At 46.3% G+C, this 18,102-nt stretch overlaps 1 pseudogene; it reads right to left on the reverse strand.

Annotated features, from left to right (window-relative positions):
- Nucleotides 1-15,683: 15,683 nt before the first annotated feature.
- LOC115097097 lies at nt 15,684-17,233 on the reverse strand (annotated as a pseudogene).
- Nucleotides 17,234-18,102: the final 869 nt, after the last annotated feature.

Raw genomic sequence — 18,102 nt, forward strand, 5'->3', positions numbered from 1 at the left:
GTCATCTGGCAGCAAGGCAGAGTGGCAAAAAATTGATAGGGGCAAGACAGGCATGCAGAGCTGAGGTAGTCAGGTCCCTGTGGTTTTGATATGGGCAAGACAGGCTGCCCCCGGGGAGAGTTCCCTTTCCTTTGCGCAGAAAAGGGTTCCCTTTGATGGGTTTGCCCCTAGAGTGGGGTGTTTCCGTTGGCATCTAGTGAGCTTTCGCTGGTCTTTTAAAATCTGGTGGACGTAGCAGATATACAAACGAGAATTTTGAAGACAGAGGCGGTGGAGGTTTCCATGTGAACAGCGGTTCAACATGGGTCAGCGGGTGTTAAGAGACAGGCTGACTACACCCGGGGAGAGTTCCCTTTCCTTTGTGCAGGAAAGGGATCCATGAAATTGGTTGGCCCCTAGAGTAGAGCATGAGTCTTCAAGCGTGGCGAGTCGACGTGGAGGAGGTTTCCATGTGAACAGCGGTTCAAAATCATCAGCGGGTGTTACGAGATAGGCTGGCTACACCCAGGGAGAGTTCCCTTTCCTTTGGGCAGGAAAGGGCTCCCTAGAATGGGTTGGCCCCTAGAGTGGTGCATGAGCCTTCAAGCATGGCGAGTCAACATGGAGGAGGTTTCCATGTGAACAGTGGCTCTGGTTCAATATTGGACAACGGGTACTAAGAGAGGCTGGCTATACCCGGGGAGAGTTCCCTTTCCTTTGCACAGGAAAGGGCTCCCTAGAATGGGTTGGCTCTTAGAGTGGAGCACAAGCCTTCAAGTGTGGCGAGTCAACGTGGAGGAGGTTTCCATGTGAACAGCAGCTCTGGTTCAATGTGGGTCAATGGGTACTAAGAGATAGGCTGGCTACACCTGTGGAGAGTTCCCTTTCCATTGTGCAGGAAAGGGCTCCTAAGAATGGGTTGGTCCCCAGAGTGGAGTACAGCCTTCAAGCATGGTGAGTCGACATGGAGGAGGTTTCCATGTGAACAGCGGTTCAACATGGGTTAGTGGGTGTTAAGAGATAGGCTGGCTATACTCGGGGAGAGTTCCCTTTCCTTTGCGCAGGAAAGGGCTCCCTGAAATGGGTTGGCCACTAGAGTGTGGTGGTTCCGTTGGCATCTAGTGAATACCCAGAAGCTATTAACTGTACTTATGCACTTCAGCTGATGACAAAGGAACCTGAAGAGCTTTCAGAAATAAGAAAACTACTCAAGTCCAAATCTACAATATCAACTTATTTTGACTTTGTACCCTACAGTGCTTCTGTAAACTATGGGAACACAGAGGATGAACTAGAGTATAACTACCACCAGTTTTCTATAGAACTAGAAACATTAATGTTGGCACCTAAGAAACTTCTAGGGAAAATGGCTCATATTATTAAGGTCATTGAGCATATGAAATATCCAAGCTCCAAGCCAGACAGACAGGTACAGCGTTTGAGGTCAGGACCTTGTAGGGACGTAAAGCCTGGACAGTGGACAGACAGGCACAGCATTAGAGGTCAAGCCCTTGTAGGGACATAAGGCCTGGACGGACAGGTACAGAATTAGCAGTCAAGCTCTTGTAGGTACGTAAGGCCTGGACGGACAGGCACAAAGTTTGATGTCAAGCCCTTGTAGGGACGTACGGCCTGGATGGACAGAAACAGCGTTTGAGGTCAGGTACTTGTAGGGCTGTAAGGGCTGGACAGTGGACACTGCAGACAGGCACAGCGTTTGAGGTCAGGCCCTTGTAAATACCCAGAAGCTATTAACTGTAAATACTTATGCACTTCAGCTGATGACAAAGGAACTTGAAGAGCTCTCAGAAATAAGAAAGAAGCTACTCGTCCAAATCTACAATATCAACCTATGTTGACTTTGAAGTTTACACAGAGGATAGAGTGCAATGACCACCAGTTTTCTATAGTACTAGAAACATTAATGTTGGCACGTAAGAAACATCTAGGGAAAAAGGCCCATATTATGAAGGTCATGAAAACTATTGAGCATATGTAATATGCAAGCTCCAAACATCTTAAGTCAGCTTTTTATGTTATTCCATTCCAAATGTTGCAAAACAGGGAAAAGAATATTCTGGAAAGAAGTGATACACAAATACATGAAACTGAAATTAGAAATATTAGAACTAAACTCAGGCAGGTACAGCGTTTGAGGTCAGGCCTTTGTAGTGACGTAAGGGCTGGACGGACAGGCACAGCGTTTGAAGTCAGGCCCTTGTAGGGACGTACGGCCTGGACAGAGGACAGACTAGCACAATGTTTCAGATCAGGTACATGTGCTGATATCTGGAGCATAGGAGGCAGTTGGAGCTGCTGCAAGGCTTTCAATTGCTTTTATTCATCTTGCCATTCACAGGGAAAATTTGGAAACCCAAGCAAAGGCAGGTTTATTTTTAGAAACACTAGCATTTCCAACAACTCATATATCAACTCAGGGGATATCATGAGCAGTGAGGGCTCATGATATCCCCTGTCAATGAAAATACACGTTCACTGGGCACACTGGTTTGTGGACATGGCAGATATCACTGAGCCACTTTGACTAGGTGTGGCCAGACAGTGTATTTGTGTGCCCAATATGCCAGTGGATCTGTCTGCATGTCATCTGTGGGCTCTGAAAGATACTGTGTCACTGACATTTGTGCTGGTGTCTCCTTTGCTTGGGTGGGCTGAGTCATTCATGCAGTTGCTCTCTCTCTAGCTCGTTCCAGAACAGATGATTTTTTATGGGCAACAAGGCTTTGGCATACTGAAGTGAAAGAGGAAGTACTAGCTGTAGCTTACAGAGTGCTGCTTCTGCTTGGGCTAGCACTATTCTCTGAAGGGCCTGCTGTTTCCTCCTCTACTTCATGCCTAATCTGTCTCTGCCTATGGCGCTCCTGTTCACGGACTTTTACTAACAGCAGGTCCTTTGCCAATAGGAGAGAATCAATTTTCCCTTTCACACGGGGATCACAGACTGTGGCGAGCATGTATGTCTGGTCTTCTGTTAAAGGCCTTAATCTGTCTTTCACCTGCTGCTACAAAACGTCCAGACACTGCAGCACCTCAGCAGTCATTCCTTCTTCCTGTTTAAAGGCCTCCAAATGTTCATCCAGGAAATTAACTATAGGGATGATGTCAGCCAAGGTGGCACTTCTGGAACTCAGCTCCTCCGTGACATCCTTGAAGGGCTGCAGGATTTTTACCAGCTGACTCATGACTAACCAATCATGATGCCCTAGGGGACTATGCACACCTATGTCCATTGCCGCAGAAAGTTCATGAAGGGATGGCTGCTGCTCCACCAACCTCTGCAGCATCAGATAGGTGGACTTCCACTGGGTGGCAATGTCTTGAATGAGACGCTTGTGAGGCAGCTGCAAATTAGTCTGCTTTTGTCGGAGAACCTGCCCCGCCTTCACACTTCTGTGGAAGTGTGCTTCTATGTTCCTGCACTTGTGTATTAAGTCTTGCAGGTATTCATTCTCTTGGTGCTTGGACTTCAACCCCAGAGCTGACTTCACTACCAGGTGCAGAGTGTGTGCAAAACGTTGGATGTTCTGAAATGCCCCGTCACATATTGCCTTTACCATGTTTGCACCATTGTCTATGACAAAGAACCTTGCCTGAAGATTCCTATCTCCCTGGTGTAGCTGCCAGCCCGCCAACATCTATCTGATGCATGCTAGAATATAGGCTGAGGTTTAGGCATTGTCCATTAGGTGGGTATACAGTAAAGCACACCTCCACCCTGATACTTGTTCACTAATAGAGCTGCTGCCAGCCCCTGCCTCAGCCAGGTCCCACCAGTGTGCTGTCAGGGGAGGTAAGATTGTGCAGCATTCAGTGCAGTCCAGATATCTCAGGTGAAATTCACACTCCCCTGTGTCTTAGCTAGCAGCACTTGGATGCGACTGCGACACTGTTTGTACAGGCTGGGGATGACCTCTCCGCTCAATGTGGTTATGGAGGGGACTTTGTAATTTGGAACTATGACCTTCAACAAATGCTTGAAACCCACATTCTCCACTATCTGCAAGGGCTGGTCATCAAGGGCAATCATTTTCGCAATGCTCCTGGTTACAACTTTTGAGGCTGCCTGCCTCCTTCCCTGGGATAGCATTACCGAACACCACCCCATTTCCTCCATGGTGGGTTGTCGCTTCTGACACATGGCAGGGGGCTGCTGGCCTGCCACCTGACTGCTAGAAGGGGCTGAGGGCGTGGGGTGACTCTGCTACTTTTCAACTACTTTACACTGCCTGGAAAAAGGGGTCCCCTAACTGGTACTGCTACCATCCCCGTATGACATAGTGAGGGCAAAGGTAGCGCCGGCGCCATTTTGAAGATTGGCAATACTGCCCGCGCGCAGGAGGTCGCTCCCGGACCCCCGCTGGACTTTTGGCAAGTCTTGTGGGGGTCAGGAGGCCCCCCCAAGCTGGCCAAAAGTCCCTGGGGGTCCAGCGGGGGTCCGGGAGCGATCTCCTACGCTCGTGACGTCGGGGAACAGGATCCAAAATGGCGCCGGCACTACCTTTGCCCTGTCATATGACAGGGCAAAGGTAGCGCTGGCGCCATTTTCTATCAACACGCCCGAGAGTGGAAGATCACAACGGGACCCCCCCACTGGACCCCAGGTAATTTAAGACATTTTGGGGGGGTTCGGGAGGGTGGGGGATTTATTTTAAAGGGTCGGGGTGGGTTTAGGGATGTTTTAGTTTGCCGGTTTTCCCGCCCTCCCCCTTCCCCTCCCCCTTCCCCCGATTTACGATTTTTGACGATAAATCGGGGGAATTCCTATTAAATATCGCCTCTAACGATTTTTGACGATTTAAAATATATCAGACGATATTTTAAATCGTCAAAAAACGATTCACATCCCTACTATAGAGTATAGCGTGATGTGTTTTACAGTTCAGTTGTTGTCTGCACATTTCTATTTATACTTTATGTGGCTTTATTCTGTATTTGGTGAGGGTTTGTTGCAAAGACTGAGATAAAGCATTCTTTTAATATGTGGTTTCTCTGTAGTAGCTTTAGCTTGGCTTGTTCTGTTTTCCTGATAGGAGGTGTATTCATATTTTAGATTCTGGTGTAATATTTGAGGTATTCTTTTTCATAGGTAGGGTTGTTATTCTTTGAATGTTGGCAGATAGTACTGTGTTGATACGGGAGGACCTTGCCGAAATATATCACAATAGGTATGATACCATATGAATTCCAAGATGCAAAGTTTTCTTGTTGGCATCACAACAGTGCATGAAGTCCTAGGGGTAGTCCCACTAAGCAAAATACCGCAATGTCACTTCTCATGAGGAATGGTGAAATTTTTGTTTTTGTTTCTCATATAAAATATGTGTTAAATGCATAATTTAAATTGTGTATGGGGAGGTGGGGGTAGGGCGCCAGGCTGTAAGGTTTGCCTAGGGTGCCTAATACCCTTGAACCGGCTCTGTGCACAGCAGCAACGCTCCACTCCACCCAGGAATAGTTCATCATGTTTCAGGTCCTTGCACGCGTGTTAGACTCCTTGGTCCGTGTTTCAAGATGGGTCTGGTGGACAGTACGCCCCAGTTGACAGTCGCGCTGCATGCTGAGCCTCGTCTTCTCTTGCTTCCTTGTCTTTCCCCCATCAACACCACAGCAACCTATCTCAGCTAGGGATGTGAATCGTTTTAGGACGATTAAAATTATCGTCCGATAATTTTAATATCGTCTTAAACCGTTATGGAACACAATACAATAGAGATTCTAACGATTTATCGTTATAAATCGTTAGAATCGTGAGCCGGCACACTAAAACCCCCTAAAACCCACCCCGACCCTTTAAATTAAATCCCCCACCCTCCCGAACCCCCCCAAATGACTTAAATAACCTGCGGGTCCAGCGGCGGTCCGGAACGGCAGCGGTCCGGAACGGGCTCCTGCTACTGAATCTTGTTGTCTTCAGCCGGCGCCATTTTCCAAAATGGCGCCGAAAAATGGCGGCGGCCATAGACGAACACGATTGGACGGCAGGAGGTCCTTCCGGACCCCCGCTGGACTTTTGGCAAGTCTTGTGGGGGTCAGGAGGCCCCCCCCAAGCTGGCCAAAAGTTCCTGGAGGTCCAGCGGTGGTCAGGGAGCGATTTCCCGCCGCGAATCGTTTTCGTACGGAAAATGGCGCCGGCAGGAGATCGACTGCAGGAGGTCGTTCAGCGAGGCGCCGGAACCCTCGCTGAACGACCTCCTGCAGTCAATCTCCTGCCGGCGCCATTTTCCGTACGAAAACGATTCGCGGCGGGAAATCGCTCCCTGACCCCCGCTGGACCTCCAGGAACTTTTGGCCAGCTTGGGGGGGGCCTCCTGACCCCCACAAGACTTGCCAAAAGTCCAGCGGGGGTCCGGAAGGACCTCCTGCCGTCCAATCGTGTTCGTCTATGGCCGCCGCCATTTTTCGGCGCCATTTTGGAAAATGGCGCCGGCTGAAGACAACAAGATTCAGTAGCAGGAGCCCGTTCCGGACCGCTGCCGTTCCGGACCGCCACTGGACCCGCAGATTATTTAAGTCATTTGGGGGGGGGGTTCGGGAGGGTGGGGGATTTAATTTAAAGGGTCGGGGGTGGGTTTTAGGGGGTTTTAATGTGCCGGTTTTGCGATTTTACGTTTTTTCGATTTTTCACGATTTTTCACGATATTTTACCCCCCCAAACGGCAACAATACAATTCCCTCCCCCTCCCAGCCGAAATCGATCGTTAAGACGATTGAGGACACGATTCACATCTCTAATCTCAGCTCTACCAGCCTGTCTAGCCCCTATCAAAACCACAGGGACCAGACTACCTCCACTCTGCCATCCTGTCTTGCACCTATCAACTTTCTGCCACTCTGCCTTGCTGTCATACACCAGAGGATTCTACACCTTGTGGTGTTCTTGCCTCTATCATGGTTCTTCAGTGTGTTGATGCTAGTTTTTCTGCTGCTTTTTCCCTTTATCGGCACCTTGTGTTTTTTTCTTACACCCATTCTGCTTGCTATGTTCCCCCTTCATTGTGCTGTAGGATATTGATGCCTCTTGCTTGCCACTTTGCCTGTCGTGCTGCCTTCGAGGGTTCATGCAACTGTTATCAGTGCTCTCTTTTGAAGCTGTGCTGTGTTTTTGACACTCTCGCTGCTGCTTTGCACCTCTGTTAAAGCACTCTATCCACTCCTGGTACCCCTTTGCCCCTTTACAATGCCTTAGGCTATTCATGCCACTTTCGTGCCACTTTGCCACAGTCTAAGTACCTTGGATCTCTTTTCTCGTTCTGATGATTGCTCCCCAGAAGTTTCATCAGAATTGATAAGAAAACCCACAATTCTGCAGCCAAAAATAGGCTGCAAATACTTCCCCCATTGACTTTAATGGGAAAACGGAAAATGAATCAAACAAATCAAATGAATTGGGTTTTCCCCATGAAATTAATGCAACACATTTGGGTCCTGGCAAAATGAATAAGAATCGAAACACATTTTTTCCTTTTGCACATCCCTAGAAAGGTGTGCTCCCTGTATCTCCTCTTCTTTGCCCGTCTATGTGCCAAGCACTGCCATGGGCTCCAGTATTGTTACGCTCACCGCACGTCGGCTACACCAGCCCTGCTCACCGCGGTTTCCTGCTTCGTGTAACTGGCCAGCCACCTCCATTTTCTCCATGCCTCTCCTGGGTGGCCCTGGCTCCTCTTTGGCGATGCTAGACTGCCGCAGGCCCGTAGGATGCCGCCGTCCTCCCTGCCTGCCGGGCCTGCTTTCTAGGCGCACGCAAGTGACCCGGGATCCCTCTTAAAGGGACAGTGGTGGGAAATTCCTGCAAGCTTTGTTGGATGATGTCATCACTCCTGGCCTATTTAGGTGCGCTCCTGCTGCTCCTCCCGGACTTGGCAACGACTCTGCTTTGCTTTGGTGGAGTCTTCTGTGCTTCATTGGTGCCTTTATCCCTGTTCCTGCCTTCTGAGTCCTGTTCCTGCCTTCTGAGTCCTGTTCCTGCCTCTGCTCCCTTCCTTTGGTTCCTGTGGACAGATCTTCTGGCTTCTGACCTCTTACTGGCTATCGGCGATTCTCTGGCTTCTGACTCTGGACTGGCTACCGACGATCCTCGGGCTTCTGATCTTAGACTTACTTTGGAAGATTTCTCCTGTGGTTAAGCTAGATACTTCACTTAGATACAGCTCCAGCACTGCTCTCTACATCAATGGTGGGGGCGGAAGGCAACTAGAACCAAAAAGTTACTAATAAGGGCCAAGAGTAACAGATAAGTATGAGAAAAAAAAAGTGTGAAAGCTTGCTGAGCAGACTGGATGGGCCATTTGGTCTTCTTCTGCCATCATTTCTATGTTTCTATCTCTCGATGTATGCTTCTTTCCCACTTCTCTGCCGCCTCCATTTTCCATGCGAGGTGAGGCTATGCCATTTTGTGTTCCCTCTCCAAGAAAGCCATTGCTTCTCCAGGGATCTCGAAGATCCTCCATGTTCCATTCACCCAGGTCAGTAGTTTTTGCCAGATAAATGAGTCTAAATCGCATCTGCCTATCATGCGGGACTGTTTTTGTCCGTGAGAACTCTGCTCTTCTCTTTTGTGTCATCCAACTGTAGTCGGGAAACAAAGCCATGCAGCTTCCCTTATATATAAGGGGACCATTCTCCCTTGCCTTTCTTAGTATCCACTCCTTTGCCTGGTAGTGGTGGAGTTTGACAATGAAGGCATGTGGTTTTTCAGCATTGGGCGAGCTACATCCCGGCACCTGGTACCATCTGTCAATTTCCAGTGATGGATCATTTCCTCCTGGGGTAAATAGCTCACGAAGAAATTTTACTAAGTATTTCCATACATCTCAACCCTTCTCGTGTTCGGGTATTCCTAGCACCCGTACATTGCATCAACGCAATCTATCTTCTAGGTCTACCACCTTATCCTCCAGGACCTTGACTTGTTTTTTGAGGGACAGAATTGAGTTGGCTGCTGTGGCTTCTCAATCTTCCATCGCAGATACACTGTTTTTTTAATTCCTCCATTCATCAGGCCCACTGACTCCATTTGTGCCTTGAACTCTGCCATAGACATCTTCATTGAGCTCATAGCATGAGCCACTTTGGTCTATAATTCCAGGATTTCATTTAAATTGTTTTCCCACATGTTTTGCTTAAGGCTAGGATGCTAGCTTTCACCTTGTGCCCCTTCCTTACCACTTTTACACATGAATGAGGGATCTCCTGTCTCCCTGTAGAAATCCATTATGGGCCTGTTGAGTGTACTGTACATTTGTCTGCTGGCCATGGCTACCTTTATTTACCTTAATCGCAACTGTGATGATGTTTCTTTGGCTACTGCTGTACTAACAATTTTTCCGATACTATTGATTGTTCCCTAAAGGCTAATCTTTGGGATATTGAGGGTGAATTTTAAGGAATTAGTTCTTGGGCTAGCCGTCAAGCCATGGCCCCCTTTAAAGTTTGCCTCTGGTGCACGCCATTCTATGTCAATCAACTCTTGAATCACATCTAGCAGAGGAAAGAAGCCTTGTGTAGGGTGACCTTTTGTACCCCCAAGGAGTCAACCCCATTTATTCTGAGGGTCTTCAGAGTCTGAGAAATCAGGCTTGGCAACTCATCTCTATGAAAGAAATGGAGACGAGTTCTATGTGGCTTCAGATCTGGGGGAATCTCCCTTTTGTCAAGAGGGGAGCCACCACCATCATCATCTGTGTCATCTTATCCTCATCCATTCAAACCTTGTCAAGTCACACTTCACCACAGTGCTTGACTATGGTGGCAGACACAGGAGAATTCTGAGTGCATGGACCTAAACTAGTAGGTATTGTTGACTCATTCAACTGCCCGTGTAGAAAGGTCTGTAATCCCTGGAAGAATTCCAAGCATGAAAAGGAGGATGGCTCTCTATGAGGCCCCATAGTCCTGAACCTGACAACCTGAAAGTGAATCTCCTCTGAAGACTCAGCCAGTGGACCAGCCAAAGGATGGGATACCCGCATCGTGTCACCTTCAGTCCCACTCTCCTCAGACTGAAGAGATGGACCATAGTCGGTAAAATCAGAAGGAGGCAAATCCCCATGAACATCCAAGATGTGCTGACATAGGCTTATAGAAATCTTTGTCTGTATTGTCCTGAAGTGGCATGCAGCACAAATAGATACGTGCTTAGAATTCTTTGCTGTTGGCGCCATGGTTGTAATGCACTCAGACAGACGTATAGGCCCGCACCCAGTAGACGCACAAAATGTGTGATAATGCATGCCCAAACTAGGTGCACAAACTGGCCAGTGCTATATTGTGCGCTGAGCCTAGTGCACAGGCTAGCGAGCTCTTTGACATGCATTTTGGATGTGCCAGGCTAACGCCCAATGCAATAAGGGGATTAGCACATCCAAAAAATGCATTGAAACAAGTGCATAGCTAATAGCCCTCATCACATGTAAATGCTCATAGATGAGGCTATTAGCTATTACCCCAATGCAAAAAAATCACTGTGTGCCCAATGTGAACATTTTAACATGAAAAACACCAGCCCCAGGGCTGGTGTTAAGTCTTTACGTACTTCAAACTGTCTAATAAAATACCCCCACAAAACCACAAAAAAGCCCAAAATAGTACTTTTATTTGGCTCCTCCTACTTAGTATCATCCTGATACTAAGTAGGAGGAACCACAGGAAGCAGCATGAAAAAAGGTTTTGCCATTGGTCAGGTTAAGGAAACAGATGCCCATTAATTGAGCATCTATCTTCCTAACCCGAGGCTGTGAGTGGAAAACAGATGCTCTTTAATTGACTGTCCATGTTCCTAACCAGCACACAACCACTTTTCTTGGGCACCTGATGCCATGGACACCCTAGGGACACACAATGTATCTCTAGCACGTCATTTTTAGCATGATCCCACATTTAAATAATGCATTGCGCACCCAGGAGCGGTGGCTGCGTTAGGAGAGTGGATGCTCAATCATGAGTGCCTGTTTTATGTGAGCTAATATTGGGTCGCCCTGAAAATGTGCTTCCAAAAGAAATGCTCAGGCACATACATGCCCAAAAGGAGATGCGGAGGAAGACACACAATGAGGTACATAGGTGCACGCCAACGACACACACTATAAACCATGCAAACCAACTGCTATGGCCTACCACGTGCCAAAAAGGAGAAGCCTAAGAATGGGCCTAGCCAAAAGGCTGCTCAACCTGCCATGTCTGAACTGCTTTCACACCTCACAGAACTCCCCAGAGACATGTGGGAAAAGGTGATCGCCAAGGAAAACTGACCCAGTAGGAAAACACTTCACTAAAGAGTTCCTCTTCTTCTTTCTTTTACTTTCTTTCTTTTTTTTTAATAAAATAAAAACTTTTACCTGATCTCAGCCCTCCCTGGCTGAGAGAAGGAATGGTGGTGAAGGCTTTCCCCCTCTCTCTTCCCAGCTACAGTGGGTGAGGAGGAAAGCCTTCACTGTCGAGTCTATCTCAGCCTGCAACCGCTATTTTAATTGTTTGTTTTTTTTTTAATTCATGCTACCCAAGACTATCAGGCTGAAGGCTCTCTACTGAGGGAGATACCGAACAGTATCACCTCAGGAGGCAAGTGGTACTAAATAATCATTTTCTCTTCTAGTTATCTTTGTTTTCTTCTTTTCATTTTTTTTTTTTTTTACAAGCAATCCCCAGTAGAGAAATGCATGTTCCTCATCTGCTGGAAATGGAGAATACTGATGTTGGGGCGGAACTATATATCCATGACATCAGCTTTGGCTCCATCTCCATCTGCTGGCAGAGATACATAACCCACTGGTGGCGATTGGCCTGCCTGAAAGCAGAGGAAAGTACACATTTAAACGTACACTGTGTATTATCCTAAATTTTCTAAATTTGTGCTTCCTATTTTCCTACTCTGTCTCTAAAACTCATGCTACGTATCTCTTGTTCTCTGTGATTAAAGGTATGCACATGGCAGAAGCGCACATATGCTTTCAGCCAGTCAAAAGTCCACAGATGTATAGAGCTGATTTAGGAAAAAACCTTGTTTTGTGCATCTGAAAGACATTATGAGATTTCCATGGTGTTCCATGAATTTTAAGGAGACTAGGGGCCTCATTTTCTAAAGTATCGCAGGCCTACGATACTTTAGAAAATTGCACTAATGGGGGGCGGGGGGTCGAAACGGGGAGGCGATCCTGCGCTAGCCAGCAGTGATCACACTGCTGCTGTGCGATCACTGCCGGTTTTGCACCCAATAGCGCCCCTGTGAAAGGTGGCGCTATTGGGCATGAAAAGGACGCGAAAAGGCTCCTTACATTTTTGCCGTCCGCGCCTTCTTTGCAGAGTCGGCCCCGGTGACGCCACGACTCCTCTTCTTCCGGGGCCGACTCCGCCTCCATATCGCTAGCGCACGCTTGCGCTGATAACGCAAGACTGCGCTGCTAGTGCAAGCGTGTGCTAGCGTTGGAAAATGAGGCACTAGGAGGGCAATTTCCCAAAATCAGTTATCCATGTGTAAAGGGAATTTTATCTTGGTACAAGGATGGTCTAAAAATGGGCTCCTCTACATGTGGGTAATTAACTGTAGCCGTGTTGTCCTACCGCAGTTTATTTTATTTATTTATTTAATAATTTTTATATACCGACTTTTCATGCAAGAATATCAAATCGGTTTACAGTAGTTAGCAATTAATCATTTAACATTATTTGCATTTCCAAAGAAGAAAGAAAGAAGTAAATACATTATTTCATAATATAATTAACATAGCAAACTAAATAGTATGTCTACTTTGACCTGCATTATGGTGGAGATGTCCCCAGGGTAGTGTTAGGCCAGGGGGAGGTGATACATGATTTTGTGCCAGAAAAAGTGACCCACAAAAAAAGCAGGTCCAGGTCTTTATCTTTGCACAATTTTACAAGGGATCACATGCTTATTTCTTTCCACTTCGGAACTGGTGCAAAACAAATTTGGCCAAATGCACTTCTAAGAGTTTGGTGTTTACAAGTATATGAGTGAGAGTGAGCGTGTGAGAGAGAGAGAGAGAGAGAGAGAGAGAGAGAGAGAGAGAGAGAGAGAGAACCTTGCTGTAATGTCTACCCCTAGACAGGTATTTGTATCCCTATGAGAGGCCCACTTAGTAACTCGAGGTGGGGATTAGGTAAGTGTAGGGGGTTGGGAGCCACTTTCACATTCAACGTGAGACGTACGAACAGAACAGTGGTCTCTTGTGAAGATTTGAAGGCCTTCGGAGTGAGGAAACTCACTCCAAGATGAGATTTGGGCAATGTCCTCTCCACCTAGCTTGATGGACACTCTACCTGGGCAACAACAAGCTAGGTGGAGAGAACATTGTCCAAATCTCATCTTGGAGTGAGTTTCCTCACTCCGAAGGCCTTCAAATCTTCACAAGAGACCACTGTTCTGTTCGTACGTCTCACGTTGAATGTGAAAGCGGCCCCAACCCCCTACACTTACCTAATCCCCACCTCGAGTTACTAGGTGGGCCTCTCATAGGGATACAAATACCTGTCTAGGGAGTAGACATTATAGCAAGTCTCTCTCTCTCTCTCTCTCTCTCTCTCTCTCTCTCTCTCTCTCTCTCTCTCTCTCTCTCTCTCTCTCTCTCTCTCTCTCTCTCTCTCTCTCTCCAGAAATGTCATGGACCGTGATACACCTTTACTGGCCTCTAGTGCAGAATGTAACGTGAATGAAAGGGTTGTAGCTAGGAGCCACGCTAACACTGCAGCTGTTTCACGGCACACGCTAACTGTTTCCCGCTTTACATTCACAAATCGCATTAACAGCTGTTAGTGCAAATTTATCTCCCGCAGTAACTCCTTGGAAAATGACCCCCTTTGTCTCAGAGTTTTGTAAAGGTTCTAGCTCTGATTTATAAATTCCACAGAAAGTGGCAGGGATTTATATTATAGGTATACTTAATTGATTTTAGTCTTTCAAATGCTCTGTTTATTCAGTTTGAATTTTCAGCAGCCCTGAGAGAAAATTCACTCACATAGTAGTAAAAATAAAATAATATTTCCTGATCTTATTATTGTAAAAAATGTTTAAATCTTGAGTTTTTACTTTTCACTGTACAGTATATAAATATTTTCTGTCCCATAGCAAACTTAAGAAAATGCATATTCTCCAAAACAGATAAGCTAGTTATCATAGAAAAGACACATTTTGACTCAAAAAGTACAGACATCAAATTTTCTTCTCATTAGCTACAGCTACGGGAAAGTCAACTACATGTTTCATAGTTTTTAGTGATGAGCAAGCCAACGATTGTCATTTCAGTTTGTTTCCCTGGTGATTTTTGTTGTCATTTTGTTTTGTTTCTTTTTTTTTTTAATAGTTATTTTTTTTTGTTATTTTCATGTTTGGAAGTTGGTGCACGTAGTTCCATAGTTGCATGCCCATAAAGCACTTTGTGCATCCACATCAGAGGTTGTGCACACAAATTGGCAACTACAAACTGTGCGCACATGCTTCCGAAAATGAAAATTGTTCTTTTTGGAGGCATTGCTGATTTGGTTTGTTCTATTCAGAATGAACCAACATTAGCTTTAACATTCCAAAAAATGCATTTGTGTCAGATGAATGCATATCCATAACAGCTATTCAAGAATGGACAAAGTAACAAACTCCATCTGAGGCTGAGTAAAATAAAGTTTCTATGGGTTCAAAATGCAAGCTAGGAGGTTACCAACTTTAAAATTCTGTTCAGCTATTGTGACATCCCTCTAAAATTACCAGTCAGATACTGTGGATTCCCGCTGGACTCTGCATGAATTATACTGCTCCCAAATCCATCTGCAACAAACAACTACATTAACTCTGTTCAGTTGGGAGGTGAATTTGGTCACAGTAATCCATGCCACAATAGCCTCATGGCTAGATGACTATAATGCCCTTTATAATGGACTGACAACAAAGGGGTTACACCAGCCTCAGCTATTCTAGAATACTATGACATGACTTTTAATGGGCTGCAAGGGACAGGATCACATCACACCTATTCTACAAGCACTATATGGGCTTATAGTTCCCTGCAGGCCAAAATTAAAATGCTCACTATAATCTTCTAGCTCTTAAGACAAAACAGACTTGAATTCTTGAAGGACAGGCTGTCCTTATTTATTTATTTGTTTTATATACCGTCATTCCATGCAAAAATCACTAGTTCATCATAATGGTGTACAAGTTTGACATTCATAAATAATGAAAACTGAGGTAGGCATACATACTTGTAGTAAAGTAGGGAAACATTTAGAGATAGAGGGTGGAATATCGAAGGCAGATACATTTAAGGAAAGACATAGCTGTACAATAGAAGGGCCAAGGGTAGGGGGAATTGGTCAGGTAAATTCTGATTATTGGACTTATAACATGCATGACAGAATGAACCTGCATAGGCTGGGTGCTCCTCCTAGGTTTGTGTGCGTGCAGTTCAGGTAACCCAGGTACAAGTAGTGCATTTTTAGAGCTGTTGGCCAAAGAGTGAGGTGGCATGATAGACCAGAGGGCAGAGGTTCCTGGCTCCCCCTACTCATGAAAGAGAGAGGAGGAGCAGAGATAAGGCCAAGGCCTGGCTTCATAGCACTCAAGGACCTCTCTCATGCAGACTGCAGGGCAGGCATGGAGCGCCCAGCGATCACCTCTCTTCAGAATGGTGAAACCTTCACCTGCGCATATTCTGAAGATCACTCTCCACAAGATTTCAATTGAAAAGTGCTTCCTTTGCTGCCTCCCGATTGCCTTCCAGCCCCAGGCATCGTGCGGCCTCCGTGTATAACTACAGGTACCTCTTCAGCTGAGATATGTATTTTCTTCTTATGGGCTGGCCGCCTCTCTCCAGCTGCACTCACTGCCACTGACTCAATTGGATGGTGACTTGGTACTGGTCCAACAGCTAATTGGGGTGCTATCTCTGTGGCTGTCTATAGCTCTGGATTTTCCTTTACAGCCTCTCCATTTCAAGTGCCAGGACATTCAGGCTCTGTAGTGTAAAGACAGGTCTGTTTCCATCCTCTCTTACTGGGGCAGGTTGCTGCTGAGGTTTTGGAACAGCAATTGCTGGCATGCTCAAGGGATCAATAACCAGTCATTTTTCAGTGGGGCTGTCCAGTTTCTGGGAGCTAAGGGGCTCTTGGATATGGACCATCAGTTCTAGCTTTCTCCCAGTTGGTTGATGCCCATCCAGCACCTCATTGATTTCATGAATTTCTGTAGGACATTGGTATATAAAGAGAAACAACATCAATTATAGCTAAACACAGTTCCTTAGTTTCATGTCCTTCACATTGGGTCCTGGGCCCACAGATGCAGTGATTCATACTTTTCATGAACTTGCTTTGAGACATCTTAGAGCTATGGCTAATAGTAAACTATCTAGATCTCATAATTTTTCATGATGACCTTTTTGCGCTGGTAGATTTAAAAGTTGATCACTCAGTAGTTGTGAAACCGGCTGATAAGGGCTGAGCAATTGTGGTCATGGACTCTGAAATATATAAGAATGAAATGTTGCATTGTTTATCAGACATGTCTTTTTATTGTCCTTTGACCATTGATCCAATGACCAGCCTTAAGAACAGAATCAATTTTGTATTTGATCATGCATTAGAAACCACATGGATTACCACAAAATAATTCAGTTTTTTCAGAGTGGACAAGCCTAAGGTGCCTGTGTTATGCCCTTTGCCAAAATACATAAGACTTTAATCAATCCTCTGGGCAGGCCAATTGTTTCAGTGAGGGGATTGTTATTAGAACCTTTGTTGATTTTTGCTGATAAAATTCTAGGGCCAGCTGTGTTGCGGTTACCATCATATGTGTTATGGCGGCAGGCAGCAGCACCCAGCGGCTGATCACACACCCCCCGGGCGGGTCCAGGTCTCCGCTAACGCTTCATTGTCCTGAGGCCTTTTCTTCCTCGGTGTGCCAAAAGGACTGGACCCGCCGCCGTGCGGCCAGCTATGTCTGACACTAGGCATGTGCACTTGGCTCCTCCCCCTCCTTAAAGGAGCCAAGCCGTAAGACCTTCCGTGGAACCCGGATGCACAAGACCCCGCTGGTCTTATTTAAGGCAGTCGCTGCTGCCCTATCGATGCCTCAGCAACAGGTCTCACTCTCTGAAGTCGCTAGTTGCTCTGCAGTTCCTGTCTCCATGCCTTCCTGCCTCCATGTCTTCAGTTCCAGCCTCTGTGTCTTCAGTTCCTGCCCCGTGTCTTCAATGCCTGCCTCCGTGTCTCCCAGCTCCGCCTTCATGTGTTCCTGCTTCCTCCGACCCTCAGCTTGCTTCTCTGGTTTTGACTCGGCTCATTCTTGGATTCCGCTTTCGCCTGCTACCTGCCCCGACCACCTGCCTGTTCACCATTCTGCAGACCACCACCTGCCTCGACCTCTGGCCTGTCCTTGAATTCCGCTCTCACTGCCAGCCCTGACCACCAACCGGCTAACCTACCTATGCCTCTCATCTCCAGACCAGCTTGCAGGAGACCTGCTCCTAAGTCCTGCCAGCCCCAACACCCAAGGGCTCAATTTGTGGGGAACGAGGGCTGGTAAAGGTGAAGGTCCAGTTGGGACTCCACCACCTACTGATGTCAAGGACCTATAGGATGCCCCTATAGACAGCACCAACCTCATCTCAGCCAAGGGTCCACATCTCGACGCAACAATATGTTAGAGATTCTGCAGATCATGAATATTTAACAAAAATTAATGGGCCCTTTTGATAATTTGAGTTTAGCTACAAATGACTTCATTTCTTTATATACCCACTAGAGAGAAACTCTGCATATTATCAAAAACATTTTGGCTATGAGTACCTTATTCATGTCCCTTGTTCTTTTGTTTTTGATTTGGCCACTATAGCCATGGAAGAAAATTTTGTTTCTCTTTAATGGTAAATTCTATAAACAAATCAAAGGAGTTACCATGAGAGCAAACATGGTTCCTGATATTACTAATTTATGTGTTGGGGACTCTGAGTCCTGTCGGTTAACAGTAAATCCTTTTGGTTCACATGTAGCATTGTGGCACTGATTTATGAATGATATTCTGTCTGCAAGGTACTAAAGAGGAGTTTTGATCCTTTATGGACTGGCTGAATGGTCTGGACATCCATGTAAAGTTTA

This window comes from Rhinatrema bivittatum, chromosome 1 (assembly GCF_901001135.1).
Source record: "Rhinatrema bivittatum chromosome 1, aRhiBiv1.1, whole genome shotgun sequence".
In the NCBI taxonomy this organism is placed as follows: domain Eukaryota; kingdom Metazoa; phylum Chordata; class Amphibia; order Gymnophiona; family Rhinatrematidae; genus Rhinatrema; species Rhinatrema bivittatum.